Source organism: Nothobranchius furzeri, chromosome 11, assembly GCF_043380555.1.
Source record: "Nothobranchius furzeri strain GRZ-AD chromosome 11, NfurGRZ-RIMD1, whole genome shotgun sequence".
Taxonomy (NCBI): Eukaryota; Metazoa; Chordata; class Actinopteri; order Cyprinodontiformes; family Nothobranchiidae; genus Nothobranchius; species Nothobranchius furzeri.
Window position 1 is genome coordinate 60,228,409 of NC_091751.1, and position 13,771 is coordinate 60,242,179.

A 13,771-nucleotide genomic window follows, 5' to 3' on the forward strand; every position below is an offset into this window, starting at 1 on the left:
AACTAGCACCTCACTGTTAAAAGCTCGTTCTAATTTCAAGCATGTTTAAGTATTTATGGACATGAACAAAAACAGGAAATATATAAATTGAGATTTATTTAATTAATATAACAAATAAGGGGGAAAGAGTCATTGAAAGGCACATTCTTCTGGAAGTTCCTGATCCTGAGGACACCAGCAGAGGAGACCAGCTGCAGACACCAGAGACCAGCTGCAGACACCAGAGGACCTAGAACCGAGAGAGCAGCTGTTATTAGTAAATAAATAAAGAAATCAGGGCAGTTTTAGTGGGCTGAACACATTACAGAATAATTTTCTCATGGGGTATTTTCATAACTTTATATGCAGCAGACTGTACCTTGAGCCCAGGGCTACCGGAGAGCTATCCAGCATGTTTCAGTGGATTTTCCTGCTTTAACAGGTTAGATTAGCTGTTAAGCAGCTCAGCTATTTGTTGCTGATTAAAACCAGGTGTGCTGAAGCAGATAAACCTCTAAAACATGCTGAATACTAGCTTTTTGGGGCCGTGGAGACAAACCCTGCAGCTAATCCAATGCTATGGCTAACGGCTACTTACCTTTCAGAGGTGATTCTGTTGGGTCGGTTCTGGGAGTTTCAGGCAACTCACAAGCTCAAAACAATAAGACTCAGGTCCGCTTGTCTCCTCCAAATAGACTTGGTCCCTTTCTTCTCGAGTGTCTGTAAGGAGGGGGAGAAACGTCCTCCACTTCTATCAACTGCTCAGAGTGAAGGGAGCTAGCTTCGTCTAGTTAGCCATCGTCTTCGTCACTGCCGCGGCTCCGCCCTCTCGGTCCTCCAGGCAACGCCTACTAATGTTGCATTTTTTAAAATTGATACGTGGGTGGAGAAGGACTCCGAGGCTCAATTGACCCGCTCTTTAAGTCAGCTTTATCTTTGTGTTTCCTGCTGTTTTCCTTCTCTGGTTGAGCGTGTGCATTTTTTTTTGTTGATGTGCTGTCATGTTAGTCGGTTCACTGTATTAAAGGGTTTCATTATCTGTGATTTGTCTCAAAACCTGTGATTTGGGTACTCTACTTGCTGTTTTATGACAGTTTGATAATTCTCAAGGTGATGATGCACAAAGAGAAATGTGATAGACTGTTACAAAGATACTTTTCTAACTATAAGCTAAGGAAACTTCTTGTCTCTTTTTTCTTCTTTTTTTGTGTGAGTGTCATCCCTTGACATATCAGCTTAGATGAAATGTCAGATCAGAGGCAAAACACTCTGCAATCCAAACTCACTGACACACTTTCTGAGAACCTGCTTATTACCAAAGAGTGTCATGAGGAGGGATCTCCAGATAAGTTGCCAATGTATCACTGGGCCACGTATTTGAACCAGACTGATTGTTCCAGACTGAAATTTGGTATGCAGTCGTGATTCAATAAAAACACAGATAAATAATGAGACTATTCGGCACTTACCCCCAAATTCCACTACCTCCGCTCCGGTCCGCCCCCGCCTTCCGCAGCCGCTGGCTTCCGAACTCAATTTTTACTGGTACCCGCTCTACAACGACTCCGCTCCGGTGCGGAGACCTGAGGTGGGCAAACAAGCATGCGCGGGATTTTCGAGATCTTGCGATACAGTCCGAGCAATAAACGCGGAAGTTAGATCCAAACACCCGTTGTGTGGGAGAAGCATCAGCATGAACTGTTTTAATCTGACCATCATTTGTGTTGAGAGATCAGCAGTGTTTGGATCAACAAAGTGTGACTACTTTGATAGTAGAAACTGTATTTATGGCTTACTTTTGTGCATTTAAAGTTCAGCCGCCTTTGATAGTTGTTAAAAGTTGTTAAACCTGCGCATATGAAACAAAAAACGCCTTTTGTTTATCGATTTATTGTGAAAAACGGAAGTTATGTTTGCTCCTTTTCCTGTTGGACGGTTGTGATTTCTGTCCATTTACTGCGGAGGTGCTCCGGCATCCGGCGAAAATAGGATCGATTCTATTTTTGCCGGACGCCGGAACAGAGGGCGGCGCACGGCACCGCACTGCTGGAGCACGGCCGGAGCACGGCCGCAGTAGTGGAATTGCTCTGATTGACTACAACGGGACCGATTTTGCTCCGGCGTTCGTGTCGGAGCGGAGCGGAGGTAGTGGAATTTGGGGGTAAGTCCACTCATAGGTGCAATGCAGAACAAAGTAAACATGCGTCTTTTAGGTCTGTAAGAGGAAACTAGGGTACCTGCAGAGAACCCAAGTATGCGGAAGGAGAAAATGCAAACTTCACACTGAAACACCACAGCTGGAATTTGAACCTTCAGTCTTCTTGCTGCAAGGCAACAGTCTTACCTACTGCACGCCTACTTCACACCTACTGAAATGCATTGACCGTTATGTCGGTGTATTGTTGTACAAAGAGGTGCATATCTAAACATGTGCTTAGCAAGTTTTGTTCAACAAATGCATCAAGTTGTTATCAATGCAATCAGTTCCTATACTTTCAGTTAAATTGAATCTTCATCTACATTCCCGTTTTCATTTTGTAACTTAAGGGTTTGGTGCCCTAATTTGACCTGCAATCATTTTTCACATATAAACAAACTTGCATTTCATGGGAAGATGTATTTATGAATTTCTTTCAACCATAAGCCCTTTTTAGAAGACACCGTGCCAGCAAATCAGCTTAATGCCGCCACCACAGTGTGTATTATGAACGTGGCATGGTGTTGCAGGACATGCCACCACTCTTTTTAGTAATATTCCCGCAACGCCAGACTTGTGAATGCATTTTACGCCTTGGCACAACAGAGTGAGGTGTCAGGATCAGGTGTGGAGCTGGTGCCGAGCTCCGGCCGGCTATAATTCTTAAAAATAAAATTATACATGGGCTGTAGGTATTGCTTATAGCTGAGATGATAAACTGGAGCGATGCAGATTTCCCAGAGCTGGAGCTCAGATCACCAGAGACTGCACAGGGACTGTGAGAGAAAGCCACCTTTAGGAGCAGCTAGTTAAATAAAAACTTAATGAGCACAGTAAAAAGCAAGTTAGGTCCAAGTGAAATGTACAAACGTGGCAATGCCGACTGCCCCATACCCCTTTTTTACCTCCATTGCATAAACTTTTGTAAAAAGGACACAATTGCATTTGCACCACATTACCGCCACAGTCTGACCACTCACAAATGACCTAAGGCTCCCTGATGCCAGCTCAGCATTTCAGCAAATTGGTGGCATTGTTTTCTAAAACAAGCTATAGATTCAAGTATCATATAATTTAGGAGCGTAAAAATTGTAAAACATCGTACATTCATTTTGAATTATCTACATGTATGTCTCATAAAGAAACATAAATGTGGTATACATTTTTCAAATGGCAGCTTCCAAGCATTCATCTGATCAAAAACACAACTCATTGATACATGTATTTAAGTCTGTTTCCAGTGAAAAGAAAACATTTGGGTTCATTGAACAATTTAATAAGTGAACTTAATTTCTTAACTTTACCCTTCTCTAACATAATCTGAGTCCTATCACTGTGGGAGGTTAAAGGCGTCTCCCTGAACATGAGGCGTTTGGGTATGATGGACTTTACTGTGAGTGTGTGGCTCATTGGTACAAGGTTAAGTGAGTATCTGCTGGTCTCAGAACATATGGCCATTAGGCTTAAAGAGTGCCAGCGCATGGTGGCAGGTGGAGGCCATTACAATTTATCTAACAGAACCTCATAACATAACATGTGATGGTCAACAGAAGTCTCACAAAAGGGGCCAGACGGCGCAGCTCTGATTGGATTAACCTTCAGACAGACACAACAATCCTGTTTCCATATAGATTGGTTTTGGACTCCCTGCTGTCTGATTCTAATCTGACTTTCATTTCAATATGCTTGCATAATTTCCTCAAGTGGAAGTTTCATAAAGGAGAATAGGTGTCTCTAAACCAGTAGAGGATGTTACCCATGTGTTTCGAGGTGATCCAGGAAACAGACAGATCTTCCCCTAATTACATACACTCCAAAAAAAAATGGCACCAGCTAAAACTGTTGTATAAGATTTAGCTAAAATGTATAAAATCCAAACTGTTATTTAACAAAATAGTTCCAACTAAAATCAAATGTACTAAGTGTTAACCTAAACTCGGCCTCTTTAGTAAACCATGCTTTATCAAATCACCTTTTTCGGACTTTTAAATAATTTTCTAGGATGCAGCAAATCTCCAGTCATTTGTGCTTCTTTCCAGCTGAAGAAGAATAAAGAACACGTTCATTCACCCCGCAAAAAAAAAAAAAAAAATCTTGAACATAGTTTTTACCATCTAAAATGTGTATAGAAGATTTAACTAAAATTTATAAAATCACAATTGATATTAATTAAAACGGTTTAACACAAGTCAAATAAACATGAACATCAGAACAGGTTACCTTAATAGTGGATCTTTTATTGACTTTGTAGTGTAATAAACTAACATGTAAAATTTACTTGTAATTAAATTACATAAAATCTACGTTTTCAGCCAACCTTTTTTTTAGTGTACTGGCTCCATGTCAACACATGATACAGTATTTATAGCTCTGTTTTTATTTAGATTTGTGTTTTTTGTTTCTGATTCTTGTCATTGTTTCTGTTAGATATGCTAACTATTGTTTCTTGAGCCAGATGTGCTGACAGATGCTATCATCTTGGTCCAGAGGAAGAAGACAGATGACCTGTCTTTAATAACTGAAGCGGAGAAACTGTATTTGTTTATTTAGTTGGTAACTCCGGTTCTATATTTGCATTTTTTACTTGTAATTTTTACTCCAGCTTCCTGCATCATATTGTATTATATGAAATATTGTGTATAGTGTCTCTTGCTGAATATTTAGGACTGAAAGAAACATTTTAGGTTTTTAAGGTAATAGGCTGGGCTCTGGGTGGTCAAATATGACAAAATCAAACAGAAAGTAAACCCTACATTACCTTAAATACAGCTCAAGAAGCCCACTTGAAAATTTATTTGAACACAAACACAAGAAAGCATTTCCCAAGTCCCCGTGGAGCTGGATCTTTATGACGCAGTCTTTCAGCATTCTTTCTGGACCCTTTGCCAACATTGCAATTAAAACACAGCTTGCTTTATTTACAAGACCATCTCATTTAATTAATCCTCGTACAGCTCAACAGCCCGGGCACACCATAAGAAAAGAACTGCTGCTTTGCTTAATTACAGCAGAAAGGAAATTTTAATAAAGCTAACAGAAGAACTCCACACACAACCAGGAAGCCATTAATTAGATGAAGGTATTCCTGCAGGAATGGAAGTAAAATCAGCTGTGAAACAGAAACCAACAACACAGCCACGGGCTTTAAACTGACTTTTGATTTCAGATTAAAGATTCACTGAAGAGAATGAAGGCATATCAGGGCCACTCAGAAAGAAAAAAAAATAATTTAATTTTGCCCAGATTTAAAAATGAATTATTAATGAATTGTTTAAAATAAAATTAAAACTGTATTCCCTCAATTCCCAAAATAACAGCAGCAACTCATAAGTTAATTAATCATATGTGATGAATGAATAAGATGTTTACATGAAATGTTTGAATAGTCTGTGGTTAAATCAATGAATTTGAAATGAATATTGTTCTTACAATGATCCATTTATATCACAAATCACTATGTGCTTGATTTAACAAGTTAATCATTATCTATACTTATACACATCTTCATAAGATACAAATCAAGCTTAAGGTTCACCTCACATAACATTTAAAGATTCTTTATTTACAGAATTAAGAAGCTTGTATCTGAAGGAAGGAGTGGCTTTCTGAGGAATGTTTTGGTAAAGCCTTCCAGACATGGCACATTGTGATTTGCCAGAATGGCCAGAAATAATAATATTGTGGTTTATTAAAACATGATTTACTTCCCAATTAATTCAGTTTACAGCTGAAACCGGATTCGGCCAAATCGGGAATAAGCCTCTTTTGAAACATCTCTTTCGACATACAGTCAGCCTGTTTGCTCACTGCAAGCTGACACAGCCAGACAGCTCCCTAAGTGCCACATCCTCTTTGGATGCAAACAAGCCTTCCAGCTACCCTTGTGACCTGGAAACATCTCAAGATTGGACGGGTCGTATCAGATTTATTCTACGAAATCCCGGTGCCGTGACGTCCACCCGACTTCTGACAGTCTGGATCTGCTGGGGGTCTCCGCCGAGGTTTGCAGACACAACAGATTGCGTCTGATGCTGTTTTATTAATAATCAACTCTCTAGTTTATAGCAGACAATAAATTCTTTCACACGCAGATTTCACAATTTATTTCAGATACAAAGATTCTGATAAACATCTTGCTTACATCACACCACCTATACATCACACTCTATCACCACATATCCTCTCCATCACATCTCCTTATTCATGTCTTGTCATGTATAATCATTAGTTTAGACAAGAATAAAATTCTTTTTTAACTATATACCTGACTCTGTCTGAATTAATACGAAGTGTGTTTGTGGTCCCTGCACAAGCAAAGAACCCTAGAATCTTCTGATTAAACATTCAAAGATGAATCAGATTGATATTTCATATTTATATGGAATAATCACACCTTATTGGTCATAATTAATTAGCAGTCGTCACGCAATAAAGAGTGACCGCTACATAAGTGGCGAGCCCAGTACAGTCTTATTCAAATCATTTTACACTTCATGTTTTTTTCTGACTCATTTAATACATTAAACAGTTGTTCTGCTGAAATGGAACGGGGCTTCCCATTTGCTTACCTTCAGGGGTGCTGTCCCTATCTCTCACCCAACTCTGTGTCTGCACTAAGCTGCATATATTACTGTTTGTTGTTAAAAGTGAGTGTGTGTTCATTCTATCTCATTATTTTACACGTACGTAATGCTTGTGTAACTGGAAGACAGATAAATCCTGTTTTCCGACGTTACCACAAAGCTACAATCCTAATCCTGGCCAGGTCAGCTGAGATTAAAACTACGTTTCAACGCCAAATTCCGGACATAATTCTGAAGTTCATACCGGAGATATTACCTTTTTGGTTAATATTCCAGACATCACGTCTGAAGCTGTGTTCGTTTTAGCTACACAGACGCGCATTTCTTATCCCCGCACATAGTCACCGCCACAACCTTTAGCTCTGATTACAGCACGCATTCACTGTGGAGTTTCAATAAGCTTCTGCCATCTCACAAGATTTATTTCCATCCAGTGCTGCATTAATTTGTCACCTAGGTCTTGCATTGATGATGGTATCGTCTGACCACTGCACAAAGCCTTCTCCAGCACATCCCAAAGATTCTCAATGGGATTAAGGTCTGGACTCTGTGGTGGCCAATCAATGTGTGAAAATTATGTCTCATGCTCCCTGAACCACTCGTTCACTATCTGAGCCCGATGGATCCTGGCATTGTCAACTTGGAATATGCCCGTGCCGTCAGGGGAGAAAAACCTTGTCAGTCAGCTGACATCATTCTTGGAGCACATCATGCTGCTGAACCTAGACCTGACAAACTGCAGCAGCCCCAGATCATAGCACTGCCACCACAGATAGGCACTAGGCATGATGGGTGCATCACTTCATCTGCCTCTCTTCTTACTCTGGTGCGCCATCACTCTGGAACAGGGTCCGTCTGGGCTCATCAGACCAGTCTTATTAATGCGTTGGACAGTTCTTAACCCAGTTCTAGTCGTTTCTGCATCTCCTTAGATGTTTTCTCAAACATCTTTTCCACGACCACATTTGTCTTTGCACATGGTTGTTTAAAGAGCAAGTCACCCCCAAATCGACATTTTTTGGCTGATAAACTTTATAAACGAGTGTCTAATCATGCTGTAGACACTTGTAGTCAGTAATTTGGCACTTTAGTGCATCCTAGTTTAAATTTAAATATTCTGCCTAAAATTGTCAGTGTTGTGCCATTGGCAAAGATGTACACAATAATGTTAGCTGTTTCATTATGATGTCATAATGTGGTTGTGAGCCTGTGGCTGTGTCTCAATTCAGGGTCTGCATCCTTCGTCGGCCGGATTCGTCGGCCGGTTACGTCACAGCGCCGCGACAAGGCCTGTTCCAATTCGAAGACTCCTTCAAATGCGGTCGACGAATCCGGCCTTCTTTTCGCCTTGAATGAAGGATGGGTCCGGTGTATCCTTCAATGGTTTACATTTCCCAAGATGCCTTGCGGGCCGGATGGTAGAACTTTTAAAAACAATGGCGGACAGTGAAGCGGGAGCTGTCGGAGAGGATTGCGCATATAAATGTCAGTATAAACTTGAAAACTGTTAGGTTAAGGGCTTTTTGTGATACATGAACGTTATTTTAGTTTGAAATGTTACAGTAAAAGTGCTTGTATTGCGGTCTCGGCTCGTATGTTCGGCCGTTCGGTGTCGTACTTCTCCCGCTACGTTTTCCCCCTGATTTTAATAGAAGTTTATATTTCAATCAATATATTTTAGCGACATAAGAGAAAACCACGGACTTTATTAAGCTTAGGGCAGAGATGGAGGGCGGAGATGGACCACATGTTCACTGGAGCAAAGTGTTCGGCGGCTGTGGCATGGAGGTACAATAACATCTCATATTTTAAGTTTAGTTTTTTCTGCGAAAACATGAAGGGAATAACCCGTTGTCCTCTTTTCTCTGTCTTTTCTCTTCCTGTTTTTTTTCTTACATGTTTGTTAAGACTATTCTGGAGAAAATGGGCATCCAGGGGAAGGTGACAGTGATGACCAGCTTCTGGAGCTGATCAGGGAGGACATGAGGCTGCAGAGGGAGGCAGAGCAGCAGAGGGCACAGGAGAGAAGGGAGAACTTTGACAGGCTTTTTACTTTGCTAGAAAAAATGGTTAAGGAAGATTAATCATGTACATATAAAAGAAATATATAAATACAATCAGTTCTGCATTAAACACTTGAATTTTATTTTTGTTTACAAATGTGAATTGTTTAATATTACAGGGTATTCGCTGGGTCTTGAAAAGTCTTAAAAGGTGATAAATCGGTTTTGGTCAAATTAAGACCCTTAGAAAGTATTAAAAACTATTATCACATCTTTGCTCAGGCTCAGCTTGCTGAAAGTATTTTCTCTGAATTAGCTCTCCAACAGTCAAGGAAATGATAAAAAAGCTAAATAAAACTTCGAGCTCCATTGTTTAAAGTTCCTTCTCCCTTCGGCTCAGTGGTTCCATGGTTGCAAGGCGACGGAACGTTCGCAAGGGAGTGGCGGGAATTCATTACGGCTAGGCCTGTCCAAATTCACAGTCGTTAACATCCGGTCTACTAGGACGACGGAGGACGCAGCCCACGTCGGCCGAGTAGGCTGGGTCCTTCGAAGGATGCAGACCCTGAATTGAGACACTGCATGTGTGTGTGTGTGTGTGTGTGTGTGTGTGTGTGTGTGTGTGTGTGTGTGTGTGTGTGTGTGTGTGTGTGTGTGTGTGTGTGTGTGTGTGTGTGTGTGTGTGTGTGTGTGTGTGTGTGTATTTGTAGCGGCTCCGCCTTCTTGGTCTGCCAGGCAACAGCATTTGTTGCATTTTTCAAACAGGAAGTGGGAGTGGAGTAAGACTCTGGTAGGGGGTGACTTGCTTTTTAACAAATGAGAAACAACTCATTGCACAAGTTGGGGTATATTACTTGTTGCCAGCTGAAAGATAATTGCCCTTGCAGTGATTATCCAATACCTGTTTGCTCATCCCGAAAAAAGTAGCCACCTGGATTTAACTACGCAATTTATTTAAAGTTTGTTGAGAGCTCCATGTGTAAATTTAATCTTTTGTATTTTTTTATATTAAAACCTATTAACTACGCAATTTATTTAAAGTTTGTTGAGAGCTCCATGTGTAAATTTAATCTTTTGTATTTTTTTATATTAAAACCTATCTTGAAGTATAAAGTCATCATAGTTCATTTACATAAGACATAATTTGTGTTTTTCCAGCACACACTGTGGGTCAAACTAGATATGGTTTTTGTGCAAGAGCTGATCTGTTCAGTGATTTATTTTCTTTTATTCTTTAATTTACAATTTTGTGAGAAGTTCACTTTATTCTGGAAATGCTGTTTGATATTTGTTTTCTTAGCAATTAAATTTTAATAACAAAACTACCTTTTTTATTCTTTTTCCTTTTCAGGCCTATTTTAATCAGCAATCTCATACTGAAATATTGTGAACTTTGCTTTTTGTAAATGAAGCTTGTTAAAGCATCTACCCTGCTTCTGCAGCTGTCTGCTGGGTGAACAGCGTCCAGGCCTCACACAATAAATGAGGATTTATATATGAATTCTGATGACATGATTTAAATGGATGTGGCCCAGGCTCAGCCTAGGTTCTTACCATAGAACAACCATTCACACACAGCAGAAAGCCACTGTGTAGCAAGGCAATCATCATCGTTTTCAATGTGAGTTGTGCTTTGGCCCTCAGAATAACATTCTGACAATGGCAGGTTTCAGCTCATTCTCTGTAATGCCATTTTCCAAGCGTGAACGCCAAACTTGCTGTGAGCGTAGCTTATTAGAGACAACTAAAACAAAGAAAAATATGTAAGAATAGGCTGATTGCTGAAGGCGCAGTGCCATTTTTGTCTCACAGCTCTGCCAAAAAGTCACTGAGTCATTATATGTAAATGTATTGCTCTGAATCACAGCTGAGACTTACCAATCTAACACAGACACAATAACAAATAAAATGACAAAGCTTTGTGTTAAAGTGGGTTACGGACTCTTTTTGTTTAGTTTGATGTTTTGTTTTTTTGCCCTTTATATCAACACTTTTTATAAAAAAGTTTTTTTTTTATTAGACAACATATAAAACAGTGGAAACTATAAAACTGAAGATTTCAAATAATCAAAAGATTTAAATATTCACTTTTATTTCTTTGAGATTGAAGGACACTGGTGAATAAATTAACTTGTAGACAAACATGTTCTTGTGTCAACATTCATTCTGATCAATTCCTGTGACTTGCAACATTTATACTGCAGACTGTCATGTCCTGTGTCCTGTCCATGTCCTCCCTGTCCCTTCCATACCCCATCTCCCTTGCCCCTGGTCCTCCCAGACTTCATTCAGCTTTCTCACATCATTTACTGTTTTAATTGTTGCAATCATACTGAAATAGTACAACTTTAGCTAAATGTTTGGGGCTAGCAGGTCATCCAACTTTTTAGCACATTTTAGTTAAAACATATTTTTAAAGCAAACACTAAAGAGACAAATATCCTAAACAAAATATTCCACGCAAAAAATGTTTGAATGAAAGTTTAAACATTACCTGACATTATTATTATTATTATTATTATTATTATTATTATTACACTAATGCTATTATTGCTACAACTTTAAAATTTAATAACCCTTTTGACTCAAATGAAAATAAAAATGGCTTTCCACAGGGCTCCTTTTTTATGGTGCCAATGTTAAAGTTACCAGCAAACCTCATCTGACAGTCTTACAAAGGTTGGAGCAAATATTTTTGTCATATTTCAGTCAAAGTTGGCTCACTCACGCCTCGGTTTGTTCATGATAAACGTTCATTCCATTCACAAATTGGTTGCCATCCCAAAGTTTTTTCACATTTCTCTCACTTTCTCACTAAAGCTAAATTTAGAGATTTCCAGATGCACAGCACACGTGGAACCATTATAAGAGTAAGGATCACCAGTATGTCACTAATATACAATCATTTTAATATCTGAACACGTTAATATGTTAATATGAAGAAAAGTTTGGTTTACTGTAGGCTGTTGCAACTCATCAGTTTTCCAGAAATCAAAGATTTCAGTAGGTCTGATTTACCTGAGATAATGTCGTTATAAGAACTTTATTCTAGCTGAGCAGCCTATTTGGTGCCATTTATTGTTAAAGCAGGGGAGTTATAGTAGACAAAGAAGAAAGCAGACTGGAAATCAATGAAAGTGCATGCAGTGCCATGGTCACAGGTGGAAAATTGCAGGAAACAAAACCCAGCTCAGTCAGAGAGAGCGTGAGAACCTGGAAAAGGTAAAAGGTTTGCCTACTGTCATGAACAGGGTCTGACGTGTTCCAAAAAATCTTTTTATTTTGGTAAATAAAACTAAATCACAACAGAAAAACAAGATTTTCAAAATGAAAACATTATAGAGCAGAATATCAGCTAATTTGAAGTTCCATTTGTTCCACCATAACAAACATAAAGGATGTCGGATTTTCATAAAAGCAGCAAACGAGAAGCAAACTGACATTTGATGGGATTTTCAGAGAAACAGGAAATATAAATATACAAGTACGTAAGGGGTCTTTCTATTCCTGGTATGGCTCAGAGGAAGTGAATGCAGAAGTTCTTATAATGAAGAACGCAGGAACTTTTTTCAATAGAAACATGGTTTAATTTTATTTCGAACAAAAAATCAAAGAAGGTAGAATACAAATGACCAAACCAAAGTCACTTTGAATTCAGACACGTATGTGGGATCAGCTTTACCTAGCACTCTGTCTGAGGCCCAGTACCAATACTCGCACTGACCCTACAGTCTTCAGCAGAGTGCACTTGGAGGAAGTGTGCAGTAAGGCTTCGAGTGCGTAGTGCACAAGTGAGCAAATAATTGCCAAATTGGGACAGCGAACATTGTGTCATCGACCACAAAGCATGCTGGTCACTGTTTGTGCTATTGTTTCAAAAATCTTTATTAACTTTAAAACAATTTCTTGACAACATTTACATTAACTGCTGTCCACATTAAATCTTAGCCTAAATCATTCAAATCATGAATAAATATCATTAATCGTCTTAAAATTAACTTTTTTTTAAACATCTTTTCACTTGACGGCACTTGAGCCATTGTTTTGCCTTCTTCTCAAAATTCCCACGCAGCATTGGATTGTGGAAAAGTGCAGATCAATGTAGTCAACTTCTGCACTTGAGGAATGGGACACCCAACGCACTTGCACCCTGGATTGGAATACACAATTCAAGGGTGGAAGTGTAAGTATTGGGATTGGGCCAGAGTTGTGACACTTGTGCAACCCCCCCCCCCCCCCCCCCCCCAGCTCACACACTCCTACAGGACATCAAACGAGGTTAATGCTGTCAAGACTGAAGAGATTAAATTAAATATGACAACAAATTTCTTCTCATTTTAAAAAATGATATTAAGTAATTGTCTTTTTGACATTTGATTTATTTATGCCACCATTTAAAAGCTTGTAGCTGGCTCAACTGATCTCAGTCAATCGTGTTTTTTCCATGATTGTCAAAGGCAACTGCCCTTACAGAAGACAATTATAATTTATAAGTGAAACAGAGTTCAGCTGCTACAATTAATTCAATCAATCAATCAATCAAAGCTTTATTTATAAAGCGCCTTCCGCAACCCTGTCAGGAAGCCCAAAGCGCTGAATAATGTGAATAATAATTGAAATAAGTGTGTGTGTGTGTGTGTGTGTGTGTGTGTGTGTGTGTGTGTGTGTGTGTGTGTGTGTGTGTGTGTGTGTGTGTGTGTGTGTGTGTGTGTGTGTGTGTGTGTGTGTGTGCCGGAGGATGTTGTGAATGGGTTTTTATTGTCAGACTGTTTTTAAAATTCTTGGGATGGGAGGGAATGTGGGTATGCGGGGCCTTTTTAATTTGTTAAGCACTTTGAGTTGCATGCATTGTAGGATTAAGTGCTAAAGTTGATTGATTATTAAAAAAAAAAAAACTGTTTTGCACAAAATGTATCTCTAATGGGTTTTTGAACATTTGACAAAACTGTAATAGTTTCTTGCAATCAACTAATTTAAAATTTGTATTTGATGTGGCTTCATGTTGAGTT

At 39.2% G+C, this 13,771-nt stretch overlaps 1 protein-coding gene and 1 long non-coding RNA gene across 8 annotated transcripts in view; one reads left to right on the plus strand and one right to left on the minus strand.

The window, feature by feature from the left end:
* The window catches only part of astn1 (astrotactin 1), a 556,409-nt gene that overhangs the window by 66,370 nt on the left and 476,268 nt on the right, over positions 1 to 13,771 (plus strand). The gene's annotated exons all lie outside the window — the stretch shown is intronic.
* LOC139061842 (uncharacterized) lies at positions 80 to 1,360 on the minus strand. Its single transcript, XR_011515500.1, has 2 exons — positions 578 to 1,360; positions 80 to 229 (listed from the first exon to the last, which is right to left on the minus strand). It is a non-coding gene; the product is annotated as an uncharacterized lncRNA (long non-coding RNA).